Source organism: Aythya ferina, assembly GCF_964211825.1.
Source record: "Aythya ferina genome assembly, chromosome: 4".
NCBI classification, from domain to species: domain Eukaryota; kingdom Metazoa; phylum Chordata; class Aves; order Anseriformes; family Anatidae; genus Aythya; species Aythya ferina.
In genome coordinates, this window is record NC_140300.1 from 20046612 (window position 1) to 20068141 (window position 21530).

A 21530-nucleotide genomic window follows, 5' to 3' on the forward strand; every position below is an offset into this window, starting at 1 on the left:
AGATACTATGGTTATTAATAACAATTTCTGACAAAATGAAGTAAGCTTCTAGCAATTTCTTCCTTCAAAATAACATGGAAACTCTCAAAGTCTTCTTAAATAAGTTCCTTTGCCGCATTTGTTAATGTAATGATTTTTCACTGAATTTGTTGATGTGAATGAGCCTAACATTGTTAAAATACTTCCTGAATTTCTGCATAGCATATGGGTAATTATGCAAGTATATACATATATACGTGCAATATGCATACGGCATCAATGAATACAGAGTCCTGAATGGTTAGTTTGAATTAGTGTCTGAAATTGTGCTCATTCACAGTATACACAGCAAATATGAAAAGCATAATAATTTAAAACTTTTGTACATATTTAAAAGGTTAATTTTACTATATTATTATTATTATTATTATTATTATTATTATTATTATTATTATTATTTTCCACAAACAGTACAGCCAAAGATTTCTTAATTTAGGGACAATAAGCTTCAAATCTGACTTCATCAAATATAACTGCAGCCAGTCAGTAATTTGTGGTCAAAGTACAATTTTCTTGATACATAAGCTCCTCTTTAATGTAATTTTCATAAAAACATCTTTCAGGATGTGTGCAGCCATCAGGTCAGTAAAACTGATTTTAAAAGACCTGATCCTCTAAGGAAAAAATTGTCTGTTTGTATTCTTATTGGAAAACATACGCAGAAGTAGTCATCAAAACTACAGCTTCCTTAGATACATCATTAATTTATGTAGTCTTGGAAACTGCAGTTTGTGCCTGATTTTAATTTATGATGTTCAGCAATGTGTTTATTCTGTTTGTATCTTTAATAGAAAAGTTTAAGACTGAAATCAGATTGTCTGATTTTTATTATATTAGAGTGATTAAATATATTGAAAGATAATTAGTGTATTTCAGATAGTGAAATGAAGGTTCTAACATTTATCATGCATAAAACTATCTAGAACACAGAAAAATGTTGAATCAGTACTTTCTGAAAGCTTTCTTTTATGAAGGTATTTGCTTATTTATTCTTGTTTCCAACTCCAAGTCATCACTGTTTCTTTTGTAGGTGGAAGCAATGACAACACTAAAACAGCTTTGAGAGACATACAGAAACTATTCTCTGGTTCAGTGAACTGAAAATTACACATCCTCTCTTGAGAATCTGTTTAAATTTTTGAAGTGCTTATACAAAGTTTTCAAAGATGTTTGCATTGAAATAAGTCAGGGAAGAAAATAAATTGAGGACAAATCTAGCTTACCTTACCCATTCAGGCTGTCCTAGAGGTGTTAATGACACTACTTAAAATGTAAAAGATGGGAAAATCAATTTTTATTATCTTTAATCTATAGTCAGCAACAGACAACATACTTTCAATCCATGAAAGAAACAATTTATTTTAACAAGGTCATATTTAAATCTATTGTTCTACAGTAATTTCTGTAGCTGTCTATTTTCTGTGGATAATTCTTACATTTCATAGTACTTCTCTGTGTTAAAGAGGTGACCTAGAATATAAGTTCTTAAAAGGGGTTTTCAGACAATTAAGGGGGGCGGGGAAGGGGGGCGGGGAAGAGTATTGGCTTCCAAATGTTTATGACAATTTCCTCACACCAGTTTTTCAATGCTTTCTTGTGCTTTTGTTTGTTTGGTAATCTCTGAGTGGATGTGAAAATGGATGTTAAGGAAGAAAGAAAAATCCTGTATTTCATGCTGACTATTCCTCCTTGCAAAGAGAAGGAGAAAAGTGAACAAGAAGCAGGGTGAAGGCTTTTTCCACTTGAACTACAAGGTTTAAGAATGAGCTTCCTTCACCATACATTTCTGGGTTTCTAAAGAGATAATGTAACACAGACTTTATTAAAACACTGTTTCAGTGGATGAAAAACACGCACACACACAAACAACAAAACAAACAAATAAACAACAACCCTCCCCCCAAGAATCTTGAGAATTAAAATAAGAACTTATACCTCAGAATTTAAGAAGCTTCACCATAAAAACTTATTTTATATTCCAATTCTGGAAATACTTGCAGAGTCAGGCAGAAATTTATATAAAGGATGCCTTCTCTACTTGACAACATTATCCATATTCATCTTATGAATATGGGTTCGTCTTATGGAGAGGAATATGAAACTACATACCTCCTTGGCCTTAATAGCCTAATATTCTTTTAACATAGTAACAATAAAGCATGCTTAGCTCACCAGAATAAAGAAGTTAATGGAGATCTTGTATGTAGAAGAATAAAATTTTAATAGAACTATGATTATTTTCTGCAAATACGCTATATATTCTTCTAATCTGAAAATCGTAATAACAATGCTCCTGGCTTAAAAAAAAAAGTAATAAATATTTAATCATATAGCTTGATCTTTTTATTACATATAGTGTTGAATATAACAGCAATTTGCTGTGTTTCGTGATTAACATATACAATTAATCTGGAAAAGACTATCACTTTTTTTTTTTTCTTCTTTGATATCTGTAAAAAAATGCAACACATCTGTATTATTATTATTCAAAATATAAGTATGTTTTTTAATCAATACTCTATCCTTCCAAACTATCAGAAGCAGTGATTCTATGTATAGTTTCCATAATAACAGTTCTGAGGCCTCGTGAATTCTTTCTTGCTTCACTGGTTTTGTAGCCTGTGGATGCATCCTGATATATTGCAATAAATATGAAGAAAATAGGGATAAGGAAGAGACTGTTTTCTAGAGTCACATACAATTTCTGTACAAATGAACAAATATACTCTTCAATCTGACACTAATGTGTCAGATTATGGCATGAATGGCAAGAATAGGAATAGTTTTATTACTGCTTATCAGTAAATCTTTTTATTAAAATAGTAATCTATGTAACAGTGAATGAAGCAGGTAAATGCTGAGATTATTAAATTTCTTTTTTCTATCTGAAATTTCCCCTTAAGTTTGCCATTTATTTTGCAATGGGCAATGAATGGTTTCTACCTGTTTATGAGGTAATAACTATAATTATTTTAAAATAAATCCCAAGGCAAAATGCCAGAAGGTTTGTTAGATCATAGTATCATTATTATAGAGACAAAAACAATTCTCAAGTCATTAATGAGTATTATTATATTAATTGCTACAGCTTTATAGCTTCTCATCCCACATTCTGCCTATAAATCTATTCCGAGTAACTATTGCCTTTAAAGCTATATAATGAAAATATTTTTCTGAAGTTTTATCTCTCTTCTGTCACGTCCCTTGGTGAAAAGTTGACCTCACCAAAAGCAGTTCTCATTATTACTAGATTTTTTGCATATTTGAGGTAAAGTATTTTGACACAATGGAAAGATGTGTTTGAAACAGTTATGATTATATCTGTAGTGAGAATTCATATTCAATATAACAAATGCAGAGGTTAGTTATCAAATTTGCCTGTCCAGGTAAGGATTTGAATTGCTAACCAGTTGTCAGTAAATCTAAAGAAGTATTGTTCGTTTGTAGATTTCTTAAACTTGAGTCAGGGGGAAAATCTCTTAATGGAAATCAAGGTCATTCTTCATTTTGTGAATGTTCTTTTATATTATTAAGCCTGAAAATTATAAATAGAAATGACCACGATATTTAACTTTTGCATACCATCGGATATGGAGAAATACAGTTAAACTGTTTGCCTTAAATATAAGATAAAATATATAACAAAATATTCCTATAAATAATTGTTATCTGTTGCCATGGGTTAATGGACACATATGACTGTTGAGCCACTGTCACATCTAATTTATGCATGAATTCCTGCCCAGACCCTTATCTTCCCCTGCAGACCCTGATTGTTCAGTGGTTGTGTTTTGTTGTAGGTTTAGTGTATGGGCCATCTGGGACAGGTTCTAACCTTGTGTTATTTTTATTTATTTATTTATTTATTTATTTATTTTGCAGCACCTAGTACACTGGAATCTAATCCGTGACAGAAAACATCAAGCACTATGCAAAGGATATAATTTTTGTTATGTTTCTGCCTTTTCACGTCTGGATTATTTATTTTCTGCTATTTTGTATTTATCTAACTACTTTCTTTACTATGATACGGTAATTTTTAAAGCTCTCTTCTGAGTATATATATATTTGTGATGACTAGATCACCTTGCCCAACCTTTTAAGTTATATCAAGCCCTGGAATATTATTCAGTTACTTATTTTATTATTCAGTTGCTTATTTTGCTTTGTTTTTGCTTTACATTTAACTGTCTTTATCTCAACCCATGAGTTCTTTCCAATTCCCTACCCCACCTGGGGAGAGCTGTGTGTCTGTGTGGTGCTCAGCACTCTGCAGCATTAAACCATAACATATTTTTCCCATCTTTTCTTCATTCTGGGGAGATATTTTTTTCTCCATCTTGCATGCTTTTCCCATATATTTTGGTTCCCTGTATTGTTATGCTACTCCGAATTTCATTAATTTACACCTTAATTTCCAGTTTCTTTCTGTATTTTTCAAGGATTTTTTTTTTTTTTGTGTGTTTTTGTTTTTCCCTCTCTCTCTTCCTCCCCCATAATTTCACTTTTTGACATTTGCACATTTAGTGAGCATTAACCATTTTGAAATAACTCAAGTAAAATGAAAATTCTTACTTTAATGACTTATTTGTTGGGATCTGTAATTCATTTGTGGCTGGACTTCTGAAGACCACTTATGCTTTCGAATACTTTCTTCTGCATTTTATGTCTCTCAACTTAGAGCAAGATGACCTCAGAGGAAAACTTCCCATTAGCTCTGCTAAATTGATCATTTTTCTCCTCTTTTTATAATCTTGTTTTCTCTCTGTTTTCTTTCTTGTTTTTGCTTCATGTTGAATATAGTGTTGTTATTGCAAAAATACTAATATACAGATTGTTTCTGTTTTAAATGTTCCAGCTTCTTGTCCCATCATAGCCCATTAAAATTGGCCAGACTCGATTTTGTCTCTATGGGTTCATGTTGATTTTATCTACAGTGTTCAGTCCAATCCCTTAAATATCCACAATATTTATTGCTCAGGGACTTCCTAATTTTTCTAGACATACTCTAGGAGGAACGAATATTATTAATACAATATTTTTAATAATATATTTATTAAAATGGATATTTCAGTAATATTTCAAAAGCTCTTCAGTGGGCTAAACAAGAACAGAAGAAAAGGTACTAGGAAAGAAACAGATAACTTTGAAGTAAGAGGGAAAAATAACAGAGATGAGGTCAATATATCATTTAGAACAAAGGCTGTTTTACCTTCCTGTACTAGCATAGTGGTCCTTCAAATGTGTTTCTTTTACAGTTCCTCTATACTGACAGTTACAAAGGAAGGATTTATGCTAAACAAGAGAAAAGAGTTGAGCAAAATGTGTTTGATCTTTTCCTTATTGAAAACAATGACAAATACCTAAAAGTAAGTCTAGAGCAATTATTAGTCCACAGAAACTATATAAAGATAGTCCTTTGCTGTGGTTTAACATTGCAGGCAGCTAACTACCATGCAACTGTTTTCTTACTTCCCCACCTCCAACAGTGGGATGGAGTAGAGGTAAAAAAAGTAAAACTTGTGGCTTGATATAAAGATAGCTTAATAGGACAGTATAGGAAGGGAAAGAAACAATAACAGTTGTGGATGCCCCATCCCTGGATGGTGTTGAAGTGTTCAAGGCCAGGTTGGATGGTCTAGTGGGAGCTGTCCCTACCCATGGCAGGGAGGTTGGAATTAGATGATCTTTAAAGTCCCTTCCAACCCAAACACTTCTATGATTCAAAGATTCTAGGATTCTACAATATACAAAACAAATGAAGTACAATGCAATTACTCACCACCCACTGACCGATGCCCACTGAGACCCTGAGCAATGTCTGCCTCCCCTGGAGGATATCAAAGGGTAAGGAATACAAGTATTCTTTTGGCCAGTTTGGGTCAGCTGTCCTAGTTATGTCACCTCCCAGCTCCTTGTGCATCCTCAGCTAGTAGGCACTATGAGAAGTTGAAGTCTTAGTGTAAGTAGTGCCCAGCAGCAACTAACACATCAGCATTATTTTTGTCCTAAATACAAAACACAGCACAGTATTTAGTTTAATTTTACTTTGATCTAAAAAGTCGGTCAAATACAATTATAAAAAAAATAAGAATTGTATTAATTGTATTTTGAATTCTCTGCAAAATGGGAAAAAAAAAGTGTATAGTGGAAAAAATTAAAGGTTTGCTCTTTAAATAAATATGAAAAAAATCTAATTAATAAGAAAAACATAATAATATATGGTGACAGGATGAGGGGGAATAGGCCAAAATTGTGTCAGGGAAGGTTTAGGTTGGATATAAGGAAGAACTTCTTCACTGAAAGGTTTTTTAGGCACTGGAATGGGCTGCCCAGGGAAGTGGTTGAGTCACCATCTCTGGAGGTCTTTAAAAGATGTTTAGATGTAGAGCTTAGTGATATGGTTTAGTGGAGGACTTGTTAGTGTTAGGTCAGAGGTTGGACTCGGTGGTCTTGGAGGTCTCTTCCAACCTAGATGATTCTGTGATTCTGTGATACATCGTAGTTAATTATTTAGACATTGAAAATGTATAATTCACTGAAGATAATAAACAAATTCATCATGAATTCAAGACAATTCTGTTACTACATATGTGGATTTTTGAGAAAAAAATATTTGTCAAGGTATTTCTGAGGTAACAGAATGGGTAGTTTCATTGTGCATGCAAAAATATATTGATAGCTGTGTATTGAACTTACAAAGTAAAAACCTCAGGTTTGAATACCTCTGAAAAAAATACAAGAATGGGAGGGAAAGTAAAGGAAACTGAATAAAAGAATATTAGGTAAGAAAGAGAAGAGAAATTGGAAATTATTTCAGAAAAAGACAGTTTACTGGAGAAAAAGTGGCTAATCTAAATCTCCCCTGGCACAACTTGAGGCCATTCCCTCTAGTTCTATCACTAGTTATCTGCAAGAGGCCAACACCCATCCCTCCACAACTTCCTTTTCAGATAGTTGTAGAGAGCAATAAGGTCTTCTCTGAGCCTCCTCTTCTCCAGACCCCAGTTCCCTCAGACACTCCTCAGAGGACTTGTGTTCTAGTACCTTCACCAGCTTCATAGCCCTTCTCTGAACACATTCTAGGGCCTTGATATATTTCTTGTAGTGAGGGGCCCAAAACAGAGCACAGTACTCGAGGTGCGGCTTCACCAGAGCAGAGTACAGGGGGACGATCACTGGTCCTGCTGGCTACACTATTCCTGATACAAGCCAGGATGCCATTGCCCTTCTTGGACACCTGGGCACACTGCCAGCATCAACCAACATCCCAGATCTCTTTTGTCTGCACAGATTGCCAGCCACTCTGCCCCAAGCCTGTAGGGGCATGGGGTTGTTGTGATCTAAGTGCAGGACCTGGCACTTACCCATGTGGAACGGCCTCTGCCCATCCTTTCCAGGTCCCTCTGCAAGGCCTTCCTACCCCTCCAGCAGATTGACACTTCCTCCCAACTCAGTGTTGTAGGTCTTCTGTTCAAAGAACAATTTTCATCCTTGCATTGTTTACTTTTATTTCAGATATTTTAGAAACAAAATAGGATACATTATAAATTAAAACATGAATTCAGCTACAGGCAAATCATATTTTGATAGAAGTAGTGAAACTTTTGAAAGAGATTTTCATTTAGAAGGTCATAAAAATCAGAAAAGAAGTATTAGTCTTTTCAGACTAGCTACTTTGCAAAACCTACACTGTGACAGTTCTCCTATCTTGGATTCAAATATTTCAAAGCTTATTTTAGCATCCAATTTTGAGTTTGAGGTCTCTAAGTACAGCTGAGTCTCATCCTCTTGGCCGTGACATTTCTGCAAGACAAAAAGACAAAAAGTTAAGCTGCCCCAATTAAAACAAAAATAGATGAAACATTTCTCATGATGGATTTGTAAGTAATGGTCTCAGACAATGACTGACTGCTTTGGAAACAGTTCCACAAATATTCCTCCAGTTATGAATGTTCCAGATAGTGAGGAAATGGGAGACTTATTCACTTACATTAGGTATCTGGCAATTTTCAGCAATACTGCAACCTTTGTCAGTGGACAACATGAAGGCAAATGTGTAAAACAAGTTTCTGCAGATATTGGTCTCCTAACATATTTTCTTCTTTAAAATATCGATTTTTGCAGAAATAACTGTTTACATTACATATTCATACTGTGCTTTCTATTTGATAGACAAAATATGCTTTCTGCCCTGATGAATGGGTAAGTTGCAGGAAAGAAGTTACAAAGAAAGAATGTAAAAAAATTCAGGAAAGAAACAGCCTAGAATTTCCTGATGATGACAGAAATGAACAGGAATAAGACGAACAGGTATTCTGTGAAAAACAAGTATAAACTCACAGCAGATATAAAGAATAAAAAATATGAAATACTACTGTAGTGTTAGGCTCTATTAATGAAATTAATCAACAGATAAAACAGTTAATTAGAGAGGATGAAATGAGCTAAGAGTAATAGATATAAAATATATATAGCTTTCACTGTTGGTTAGTTGAAGTTTAGGTTCATGATCTACAAGCACTGAAGAGATAAAAAATCATTATTTGCTCACTTTTTTATCTAGCTTAGATCAGCACATACAAACTTTCCATTCTGATTCCAGTTTTCCTGTAAAAGTCTTCATTAAAGTGGATAACTCTCTTCCCAGTTACAAAACAATCCAAAGGCTAAAATGGCTATGACTTCATATAGGCACTCTTGTAAGAACTACCAAAATATACTCACGTATATCCATGGTATGGAAAATTGTGCAAGATTAGGACTAGAGGGAGTGATCTCAAATTGCAACAGGGAGGTTAAGGTTGCAAATAGGAGACATTTCTTCTCAGAAGGAGTAGTTAGGCATTGGAATAGGTTGCCTGGGGAGGTGGTGGAGTCATTGTCCCTGCAGGTGTTTAAGGAAAGGTTGGACGTGATGCTTAGGGACATTGTATAGTAGTTCATATTGGTGATAGGGGGAAGGTTGGACAAGATGATCTTGGAGGTCTTTTTGAACCTTAATGATTCTATGATTATGCACTGATTAATTTGATTAACAGCATTAATTTTAGTTAGATGAATATTAAGCAGCAAGGTGAGATAAGGAGTGAGACTAACATAGGACAGTCATACAACCCCTACAGTCTCATACATTTAATTCTTTTCAGGCTACTAAACAGCCTGCTTAGTTGTGCCTTATTTGCCCTTAACAGTTCTATTCTGAAAAAATAAATAAATGTCAAACTGTTGAAATAAGATGAGGTTAGCAGTATGAAATACTGAACAGCAGTGGAAAGCTGTGTGCTTCATATAAATTAATCCATCCCTTAACATTAATCTAGCAGCCAATCAGAATTCTCCCCTAACCCAAATAGTTTTATAATGCATTTTAAATCATTGAAGTTCAGGTGCCTTACACTACTTAAACGAAAAGTAACAAGGAAATTAAATCTTAAGATTATTAAGTATTTATAGCAGTGTCTAGGGGGTATCACCTAGCAACAACATGGTCCACAGAGTAAATCTAATAAACTGCAGCTCATCCTTTCTGTCATCAATGATCAAATAATCAAGACAGGAAAAGCACAAGTAGTGATGACATTGAGAGAATCTAATGATAAAGTACAGGAGCATTTTAGGAGACAAAGAGCATGTTTAGATAACAGAATATAGTCTGCACAATAATTAGGATAAGGCAAAGCTGGACTTCAGCCACAGTAAGCTGAATGGAGAGAAAAGATTGAAGTGAGGAGGAGGGGAAAGAAAACTGGAGGAAGCAGATAAGCGATTAAACATGGCAGAGATAGGGATTCAGAAAAAGTAAGCACACTAAGATGCTGTCAAGGCATCTTTCCTGGGCAGACTTTTAAAAAAGAAGGGCAGAGAGATTAAAATTTTATCAGATAGTTTAAGAGATTACGGTAGTTGTACCTTAAAACATAAAAGCTACTTTGCAGGGCCTCATGCAATTCAGCAGGATGCTGAATTGATCAGAATTGATCTCTGCAAGACACTGTGGATAAGCTTGAAGTTATCATACTGTAAAAAGCAGAAAAAGTTCAGCCCAAGATTTGCAATAAGTAAAAAAAATATAAACGTTGCACCAGGAATTACAGCAGATAAAAAAAAAAAATGCATTAGAAATGTATGTAATTATAGTTAAGTACTTATCATTTTGGAAAGGTGGTATTTACTCAGGTTTACACTGTACAGAGACTTTGCTCTTTTTCATTCAGCATTCACAGTGATGAATTCCACATGCAAGCCAACTAAAATCAGAGGTATTCTTCTGTTAGGATATTTCATATTCCACACTACCAGTCTCTATCTATAGGCTCTCAGTTGATCAAATAATGGTAAAGGCTCATATTCATAATCACAGGAAACTGTATATACTTCATATCTCTCCAAGCACTGAATTTTCTCTTTGTCCTATTCAGCACAAACCAGTCAAATGAATAACAGACTGTATCCCTGCCTGACAATGACTTGAATGAGTGGTTCCCGAAAAAGAAAAAATAAAAAAAAACACGATTCTGAAGCTCCTATATTGTCAGGCTTGTCCCAAATACCTTCTGCAACAGGTAGCGCTCGACATTAGTGTCAACGTCATTCTTTCATCTAGACAGAGAGAGGTATGGGGAAGCCTCATGGAGAACTCTTCTTTCCCTGTAGTTAGGGAAAAATTGGATGTAAAAGGTAAAAAATAAAATGTGGGCAACCTTATGTAAAAAGAAGTGATAAAGGAATTGCCATCTTATCTTTAATTACCATTTCCTCAGCACAAAAATATAATGTAATTATTTAAAACAGTTTTATTTCAAACAGCTTATTTTGACTAATTTATCAATCAGAAGCAGTAAATGATACTTTCACGGATCAGCAGTTTTCACATATCCACTGAAGGTTGCATTATTTACAACTGTAAAAAGAAAATCTGTATCATACATTATATGGGGAACAGTTTATTCATATTACAATTTAGCACTAAAACAACATCCACTTAACATGAATTGCATTCTTCCTTAAAGGACAGACTTGCTCTAAATTAGTTCTTTGGAATAAGAGGAACATTGAAGTATTGTTTATTGAAGGATAACAAAAAAGTTTAAAAGTATTATTTAACACTTAGGGCTTGAGTCAGTCACATACAGATGTCTAATACCATTTGACTGTAAAAAAACCTCTCTGGTCCCCAATCCAACCTTAAAATTGTACAAGTTTCATGCAGTCTTTGTCATATCTGTCACCCCATGCAGATACCTTATTTACCCTAGAATATATCAAAAAATAGGTGGATAAATGAGTTAAACCTCAGTTTTAGCAGATTCAAAATTAATATTTAATCTCCAAAACAAAGACCAAGAATTTTTATGAAGCTAATTTGTCATACAGAAGTGGAACACAGCATTACTGAGCCAGAAGTTATCTTTAATCATTAAAAATAAAGACACGGTGTTGCCCTGCATAGTAGCAAACTTGCTGTCTGCAGGGGGGCATTTCAATTAAGGATTAGGTAGAAGAGAGTACAGTCATAGCTGAGAAACCTGAATCTGAAGTAATGATTCATTCTCTCCCATCATCTTCTTAGCTGTTGCCTAGGCATATTAAGAACTTCTGGCTCTGATTGTAAAGATCTGTTGGCATTTATAACTCTTCTGTGCAGGCACAGAACTGCTTTAGTTTATTTGAGTTTGTTGCCTCACCTTCATAAAAATCCAGAATTATATTATTATTATTATTATTATTATTATTATTATTATTATTATTATTATTATTATTATTATTATTATTTCATCCTGCAAAAATAACCTATTGGAACAAAAGGCCAGTGCATACAGGATATGGGCCTACCACAAAAAGCTGCCAAAGTGCTGCACTGTTGGGGAGACATATCTGTTACAGAAGATAGCCTTATAAGGTAAAGATGATTAAGAAGTAAGAAAAGCAATTCCATTCCTTTCTCATCTGGAGTGGGCTAAGACCCTTAATTTTGAGTCTACCAAATTCTGGCAGACTATAGAAGGGCACATTGCCATCTTCTGTTGTCTAGTGAAGGGAAAGCTGTCAGTACAAAATGGGATTTTGTTCAAATGTGCAATGGTAGTAACATTCTAAGTGTTACATAAATGCTATATGAATAGAGAATGTCAGATATAGCTCAGACATAGCTTCAGTTTTTAAAACTGTGTTTGAGCCAATCTTACTAATTCATCATGCAATTTTGAGACATAATAAGACAGTAATAGATCCTTTTCTGTATCTTCTCTCCCTTCTCCCTTTTCTTGCTATTAGTAGAATAGAAAGTTTATAGTGAATATAAGGAAATAAAGAGAGAAGTAGAAGGATGTAAAATTTTGTATAGAATACAAACCTGATTGCTGATACTCATCTGCAACAACTGTGTGGCCTCTTTTGTGTGAATGTTTCAACATCTGACAGTTATTTATAGGACCTAAAGCTAATGAGACAGAGGTTTGTGTATGAAGTTTGTGGGTCTTTATTATTTAAGATTTTCTGAGAAAACAGTTGGAGTACATTATCTTTCAAAGTCCCTTCCAACTGAACAATACTGTTCTATTTTGTAACAAAAACAATGTTTCTGATATTAAGGAAAAAACAATGTATAATATATAAAAAAATGCATCAATGTCTACTTTAAACTAATAAAAAAGGAGTTTGTGCTGCTTGTTTTAGGAAAATATCCAATAAGCTTTGTTTCAAAAAGGCTTTCACTTATGATCTTATTAAGATTTTAATACCATATAATGCCATACCAGATAAAACTAACCTACAATAAGACTCATCATTTAAAACTCATTAATTAATTAATAATTAATTAATTAAGTAATATTTTTAAAAACTGTTTGTACGTTTGGGGAAAATGTTTTTGTTTTTGTTTCTTTTGCAACAAAATTAATATGAACTAAGTCAAGTTCCAAGGTCACAACTGAGTTTTGCTCAGCAGGTGTATTTCTGTTTTTCTTGTTTATTTTTGAACATTTAGTCCAGTTTCCTCTCATACCCCTCTCATTCTAAAGGTTTCTTCATCTCCTTTTATCTTCTTCTTCTTTTTTTTTTTTTTCCCATTTACAACTTTTTTGCATTTTATTTTATAATTTTTATAATTTATTACACTGCATTCCTGGTATTATACATTATTGAAAACATTTTTTAATTATTTTTTATTAAGGTTCTCAGAGTATAGTCAGGACCTCCAGAAATGTTAATGATTATGAGATTTAGAAAAGTGAGTGAAAGTAAATCATGCTTCCATAGCTATATTTTCCAATAACAACACCTGTTGATTTATTCCCCAAATGTTAATGTCAAAACTCCCATTCATTCCTAAGGGTCCTTTCTTTATGTCACAATATGCCAAACAAGCTAATCATCATCCAGATTAGGCACTTATCCAGACTGTACCATGTCTGTAAAAATTAGGTGCTTAAAAATGTGATCTTAATGTGAACACAGAGACCACCCCCCACGCCACCCCACCCTTAAAAAATAAATAAGTAAAATAAATAAATAAATAAAGGAGCAAGGAGCACTGCTTAAATTCGTCTTGAAGATTTGAATTTTGAATCTTGTATGCTTTGTGAATAGACTAAACAACCATCTCCTGAAAAAATACACTAACCTACACATCTGAGTTCTGCTCAGGATGAATTTATCCTAGGTTTTACACTTGGACATATTGAAAAACTGGCCATATTTGTTCGAAACCCCTCAGAAAAAGAGACTGAAATATCTTTTACATGATATCTTTATCATATCTTTTACACTGCAGAAATATTCTGAAGCTAAACAATTGAGAAGGAACAGGCATCATAAGATGTTTAAAGAGGGTGCTATATATTTAGAAGCACTGTGTTGAGATATTCTCAGCACACTTCTATCAGATTGGATTCTGTAAATAGAAAACAGGCAGAAAAAAAAAGTCTTTTTTTATGACTTCTTATGGTCCTCAGGGTGAATTAGATCTTAAACACCAAGAAGTATATACAGGGGAGGAATTTTAGGTACCCAAGAAACTTTGATGTTAGAAACTAGGACCACTGCAGTGTTTATGTGTTTCTGAGGTCATCTGGCACATGAGGGATATAAATCCAGTCTGCATTCAGGTATCTGATCCTTCTCAATACTATTGAACATGAATAAAATCTTAGATGGATCTGGAATAGTTAGCAATAGAGAATCAGAACCTGGAACACATGCAGCTTCTTTGCAAATTTCTCAAAAAGCCTCTTCTGCATTCCTTGAAAGGGAATATATATATATATATATATATATATATATATATATACACACACATATATATAATGTACTTTAACATTTAAGCTTATGCTTAACTTTAGGTATGCAAGTGCAGTGAAAGTCATGGAAGAATTTGGAATTTACCTTCCTATGAAATCCTGACAATAAACCTAATCTAGAGATATTTTACAGGAAGGATTGAACTGATCTCTAAATCACATTAAAATACATCAGAAGGTCTGTTAGCGTACTGTAACATGTTCCTATGGTTAAACTGATATTCAGATTTGGAGTTAAGAGAGGGATTTTTCCTCTTGTCATGCTGACAGGTATGGTTATTTTATTGATTCTGGATATTTTGCATGATGCGCCTTCTTCTGTATGGGAGATTAACTGCTTCTTTGATTTATCTGATAGTCTTAATTATAAAATTCCTGCTAAAGCAAGGACTTAGGAAAGCAGGAAGGCTCCTCATCTCTCTTGCAGTTGTCTAATAGCAAACCAGAGTTCTGATCTTGTACTTATAATTGTGGGACTTCAGTTCACTACAGATAGTGGATAGCACTGGATAGTGGGTGGTATATGAGGGCACAATGTTACAAACAAAATCAAAACTACAGAAATGCTTTGTGAGCCTATGGTTGAGAAGAATTAGAATACCAGGCAAATGTTCCTAAAATCTGCTTTCTGGACAGTTTTGCATCATTCTCAGTATCCCACAGACATGGAAAGAAAAGAAAGACCAAATTTTAAATTAGATATGGCAAGGAAGTCATAGTCTTAAAAAAGTTTCTTCTTCTCTCTTTTCAAAGGCAGTAGCTTTTCCAACACCAAAACAATAAAGAACTCTCAAACACTTTCACCTTCCTACTTTAAATATGCTATTGTAACAAGCATTATTGAGCAAGAATGTTTTAAAAATAAAAAATAAAATGTAATCAAAGTGTTACAATTTGCAGCAAAAATCAAAAATCAATGCAAAACTATATATAGGAATATAGTGTCAGGTTTTGACGTTGATCATATTGTTAAAATAAGTTTTATCATATTGGAAAGCTGGCAATTATGTACCCCAAATAATTAGAATGGCATGCAAAAAAATAATATCTAAGAGAGTATATTTCAAGCCAAATTATCTGTGTCTCTCTTCTGTCTCTCTTCTTGACAATTTCAGAATCCTAAGAAGTAAGGAGGAGTGTTTGGTTGATTAGTCTATGAAAGAAATTTATGGCAAATCTGAAACAGAAATATATTTTGCATTTGAAACTGTTTTCTCAGATGAAAAGACAGTGGAGAAGAATGGTCAGATGTTCTTACCTCGGCAGATATCAGACTTCAATGACTCAGATAAAAAACAAACAAACAAACAAAACAACAACAGAATTTTACTTAGAACTCATAATGCTGTTCAGCTTTCATAATACTGATCAACTTTCCAAAGAATATCATCAGAGGTTCAGATTCTGATATTGCCAGAAAAGATGAGTTTCTCAGATTTCTATCTGATGTGAATTTTAGGTGCATTACTGGTGTTTATCTTCAGTAAAAATGAAAATTATAAATCTGATAAAATTACAGGTAACTAAAATTTAAACCCAGAAATTCAGAACAAGTATTTGCACATACTGAAAACTATAGAAAATTATATTTGCTTTATTTATTTATTTATTTATTTTTGAAAAGTACATACAGAAATGTCCATATCAGAAAACCGAGGTCTGGGACATCTTCACATTAGAAGTATAATTGATTGATTTGAATATTTGTATTTTCAGATCTAACTGATGGACTGAAATTTAGTGCTGTAGTGATAAAAGACTTGGAAGAAGAAAGATAAAGTCTGAAAAAGAAGAATATTATTATTATTATTATTTTGAGTAAGGAATGTCAATCTATTGCTCTTTAAAGCAAAAGAATAGAAAAAAATATTATGCTTTTTTTAGACAACAATAATGTACTCAGATGTCCACTGTGAAAATCTGAGAGTCCTTATACAGTTATTGTATCCAATAATTTATGTAACAATACAAGAATAGTTGCAAGAAACTATTTTTACAGCTATTGAAATAGATGGATTTTTAGTGTGGCATGAACTTTTAGAACTGAAGAAAAAAACTACCTCTGTAAGCTTCAAATATTTCACAAAAAAGTACCACCTGTCATTTCAGTCACCATTAAGCATCTTTTTTCTTAAAAAGACGGTAATACAGTCAGCTAAGGAACTTGAGAAGGGTTAAACACAATTTTGTTTGTAGTTAAAGAACTGATGTTTCCTTTATATGCATTTAATGTCTGGAACTTTTCCCTTACATAAATATACTTTAAAGTCTCAGTTTTGGAACAAGGATTACACATATCAATGAACATGAGAAACATATTCTGATTACTTTCAACTGAGTGTAAGGCATAGGTAAAAACATAAAATATTCGAACTATTGTCACAGAAACAGCAAAATATTTTTACCATCTCAACTGATATTCAGGGAGAACATGAGGGCCTATTATACTCTTGTCCCATTATGTCTGCTGTAAAGTGTCCGTGGTCCACCCCCCCTCCAAACTGTTTGCTCCTTCTTAGCCTTAAATAGCAGAACAAGATTTGTCCTGTCTGCATTGCAGAGAAAGACTTACAGAATTAATTCTTTCAGTGATAGCACATTCTCTTATCCCTTATTCTGAAATGAATTTATTATTATTATTATTATTACTATTATTATTATTTACTTAAGAATCCCCTCACATTATGTTTTATATTAATGAAAATTCCAATTTTGTACAAATTAATTTATATCCTTATTTTTAATGAATTAGCCTTGTCATTATAGCTTTTCCAGCATTTCACCAGGAATTGACATTTTGAAAAGGAAGAAATTACATCAAGTTTAATAGCATTATTAAATTAATATATAGGTGGAAATTTACCAATATGACTCTTTCTGACAGAAATACCACACTTTTTTTCCTTTATTTCTTATTTTCTTGTTCTTCTTAAGCATCTGCTAAAAACATATTGGATGACATTTGTGTAATAAGTAATAGAAACTATGTTTGTGATGCATGTAATGTGCTTGGTACACATTATTCAGTAATGACATCAATTAATACATTCTCAAAAGTTATTTCTTGTTATAATTGTTCAGCTACTTGTTAGCGCAGCATCACAAAATCACAGAATTGTAGGGGTTGAAAGGGACCTCGAGAGCTCATCGGATCCAACCCCCCTGCCAGAGCATGTTTCTTAGAGCAGGCTGCCCAGGTAGGCATCCAGATGGGCCTTAAATATCTCCAGAGAAGGAGACTATATTAAAATTTTATTTTTCTGTATATCAGATCAGTGAATCTGCTTTATATAATATTGGTAATGCTCAGTAGGATTCCTCCAGTTTTATTGCATTATTTTATTTTATTTTATTTTTTCACATGGAAAAAATGTTTTGCAATTATTTAAAATTAGTGAAATGTATTGCAAGTACTATAGCTATTTTTTCCCTTCAATTTGCAATCTGGTGCTGATTTTTTCAATAAAGGACAAAATCCTAATGAATACTAATAAAAATATATACACAAAAGTATCAAAGCCTTTTTGTGTAGTCCAACTGAAAGCAAGTATTTTTCTGTGTAATAGAAACAATAGTACTTACTCTTGTTAGCTGATTCAGATAGTTCAGATTTTCTCTAACATAACAGCAATGCTATCTTTCTGCGTTTGCCAATAATTTATTACCAGTAAATTACAGAATGATTAACCATAGAATCATAGAATATTACATGTGGTAAGAAACCCACAAGGATCATCAAGTCCAACTCCTGGGTCTGCACAAGACCACTCAGAAATAAGATTGTATGTCTGAGAGCACTGTCCAAATGCTTCTTGAACTCTGTCAGGCTTGGTGCTGTGACCACTTCCCTGTTGAGCCTGTCCCAGTACCCAGCTTGGTGAAAAACCTTTTCCTAATGTCCAGACTGAAACATTCTTGTCACAGCTTCATGCTGTTCACTCAGGTCTTATTGCTGGTCACCAGGAAGAAGAGCTCAGCACCTGCCCCTCTGCTCCCTGCTCCCCCTTGTGAGGAAGCTGTAGGCCGTGATGAGGTCTTCTCTTAGTCTCTTCTTTTCTGGGCTGAACAATACAAGTGACTTCAGCAGCTCCTGATAGATTCTCTAGACCCTTGACCATCTTTGTAGTCCGCCTTTGGACACTCTCTAATAATTGTATGTCCTTTTCATACTGTGGTGCCCAAAACTGTCCACAGTACTCAAGATGAAGCCACACCAGTGCAGAGAAGAGCAGGATAATTCCTTCCCTTAACTGGGTAGCAATGCCATGCTTGATGCACCTCAGGGTTGGTCCTCCTGGTTGCCAGAGCAGACTGTTTTGTGGAATCATAGAAAGGCTTGTGTTGGAAGGGACCTTAAAGATCATCTAGTTGCAATCCTCTTGCTCTAGGCATGGACGCCACCCACTAGATCAGGTTGCCCCATCCAACCTGGCCTTGAACACTTCCAGGTATGGATGTGTTCCACACACAGCCCCTCTGGGCAAACAGAGTTCCAGTGGGTTCCAGTGCCTCACCACCCTCTCGGTGAAGAACATATTCCTGACATTCAATCTGAACCTCCCCTGTCACAGCTTCATGCCATTCCCTCAGATCCTACCAGTGGTTACCAGATAGAAAACAGCACCTGCCCCTCCACTCCCCCTTGTGAGGAAGTTGTAGACCGTGATGAGGTCTCCCCTCAGTCTCCTCTTCTGCAGGCTGAACAATCCAAGTGGCTTCAGCCATTCCACACGTCTTCCCTTCTAGTCTCTTTATGATCTTTGTTACCCTCCTTTGGACACTCTCTACCAGTTTTATATCTTTCTTATACTGTGGTGCCCAAAACTGCACACAGTGCTTGAAGTGGGGCTGTACCAGTGCAGAGTAGGGTGGGAGAGTCACTTCCCTTAATCAGTTAGCAATGCCGTGTTTGATGCATCCCAGCATATTTTTGACCCTCCTGGCCATCAGTGCACACTGCAGGATCAAGTTTGGCTAGCTGTCAACCAAAACGCCCAGTTCCCATTCTGTGGGGCTGCTGTCCAGCGTCTTGTCCTTCAGTGTGTATGTATAACCAGGGTTACACCTTCCCAGGTTTAGAATCTGACACTTACTCTTTATAAACTTCATATTGTCGGTGATTGCCCATCTCTCTAATTTGTCCAGATCTCTCTGAAAGGCCTCACCACCCTTGATGGAGTCAACACCTCCACACAATTTGGTATCATCCATGAACATGCTCAAAAAATCTTCAAGTCCTTCATCCAAATCATTTATGAAAAAAATGAAGAGGACTGGTTCTAAAATGGAGCTCTGGGGAAACCCACTAGTGACAGGTCACCAGCCTAATGTAACCCCATTTACAGGAACCCTCTAGGCTCGACCCATCAACCAATTGTTCACCCATCTTATTATGCTTTTATCTAACTGTATTCTGGTTATTTTTGGAAATTAAGTTTGTTAGACATGACCTTCCCATAGTGAACCCATGTTGGCTCTGACCAATGTCTGTGTTGTCCTTTAAGGTTTTTTTCAACATCCCCATTTCTTTCATACTTTGTTCATAGAATAGGTGCTCCAGCCCTCTGGTCATCTTCATGGCCCTCTTCTAGTCCCGCTCTAACAGGTCTACATTTTCCTGAGATGTACAATACAATGCTGTAAGTACTTCTGTTCTATCATGTTATTTGCATGCACTATGACTTTCTGAAGTGTGCCATGTCAGACAGAATCAGTAGGTGAAGAAAATTAATCACATGATAACAGCATTTATACCTCTAAATTAGACTGTCAAATGTCTTTTGGATCCTGACAGCTGCCTGTACAAAGGGAATGAAAACAGTCCATTGAGGGATATCAGAAAGGAAAATTTTCTGTGTTGAATTCCCAGAAGGAGTTTTCCTAAACCTCTGAACTACTCTTCTCAATATTAGCTACTGCCCTGAATGATTAAGGTCAAATTTCAACTTCTCAATTTAGTTCACTAGATCAAATGTAACTACATTAACACTTTCATAATGCAGACCATTGAGATTAAGTTATTTTCTGTATGTTTGGAAATAGAAACAGTTTGTCCTATATATCCTTCCAATTCCAGAAACAACAAACAAACAAGCAAGTAAACAAATCAACAAAAGTAAATATTAGATTTGGTGACTAGAAAGACAGTATGGTACATTAAATGACAAGAAATCATGAGCTATAGGTACAGAAGTACTACATCTGAAATAAAAATGGATGCACCTGAGTAAGGTATAGCTATTCATATGTTCACATCAGTTGCACATCAGATGCCTTTTAAAGTGCATTAGATTTTGAAGGAAGTACTTTCAACAGACTCATGTTCTTCTGCTACAGAAGGATTTTGGAAATAGATGGGCATAGGAGTTACTGAAGTAATTTCATCTGCCTCAGAGTCATGGACTGCATTGTCACAGCAACAGATCTTAACATAATAGCTGGTAGAGGACTACCAGTGGCATCCACCAAACCAGTATGTTTCTCAGAATGCACTCAGATAAGAAACTACAAGCTTACTAGATCCGTGTATCATGACAAAGCCAGTTTAATGCAGGATCTTGGGTTATTTAATAAGAAAATATCTACTCATATAATACAGGCAACTTCATGTTCCAGTTATTGTTTGGCTCCATGTTCTACTCCTGCCATTATGTTCTTCCTTTGCCTGTCATATTTCCTGCTAGCTTTATGCCAATTCCTTTTATAGTCATTTCACAGCTCTTAGAAATCTTAGAAGGTGCAGGGGGTGGGAGGTGGGGTGGGGAGAAAAGAAGCTCCTTCTCAAATCAAAACCTTTTGAAATCAAACCAACAGAAGTTAAATTTATTCAATATAATTTTTTTCTTTAAAAAGGACATTACTATGAGTTTTTAATAGTTCTTATTTGTACCAGAACAAGAAATTGAGTAAGTGTATAGAGATGAAACTTATGGAACACACTGGAGAGTCTTTGTAACGTCATAGTTTATACATAGTTTATACAGTTATTCATATAGGTCAAAAGTTTATTTTATTTATTTATTTATTAGCAAGCATGGCTTGGGAGACAGGGAGGAAGAAGTCCTCTGAACAAAAAACAAATGAAAACTTAATAGTCACCAAAAGAAATCATCAGTCCTCCATCTTTCTCATTGCTTTCAGTGACATGTAATGTACATCCCACCATTGATCAAAATTATTCTCTGAGATTAC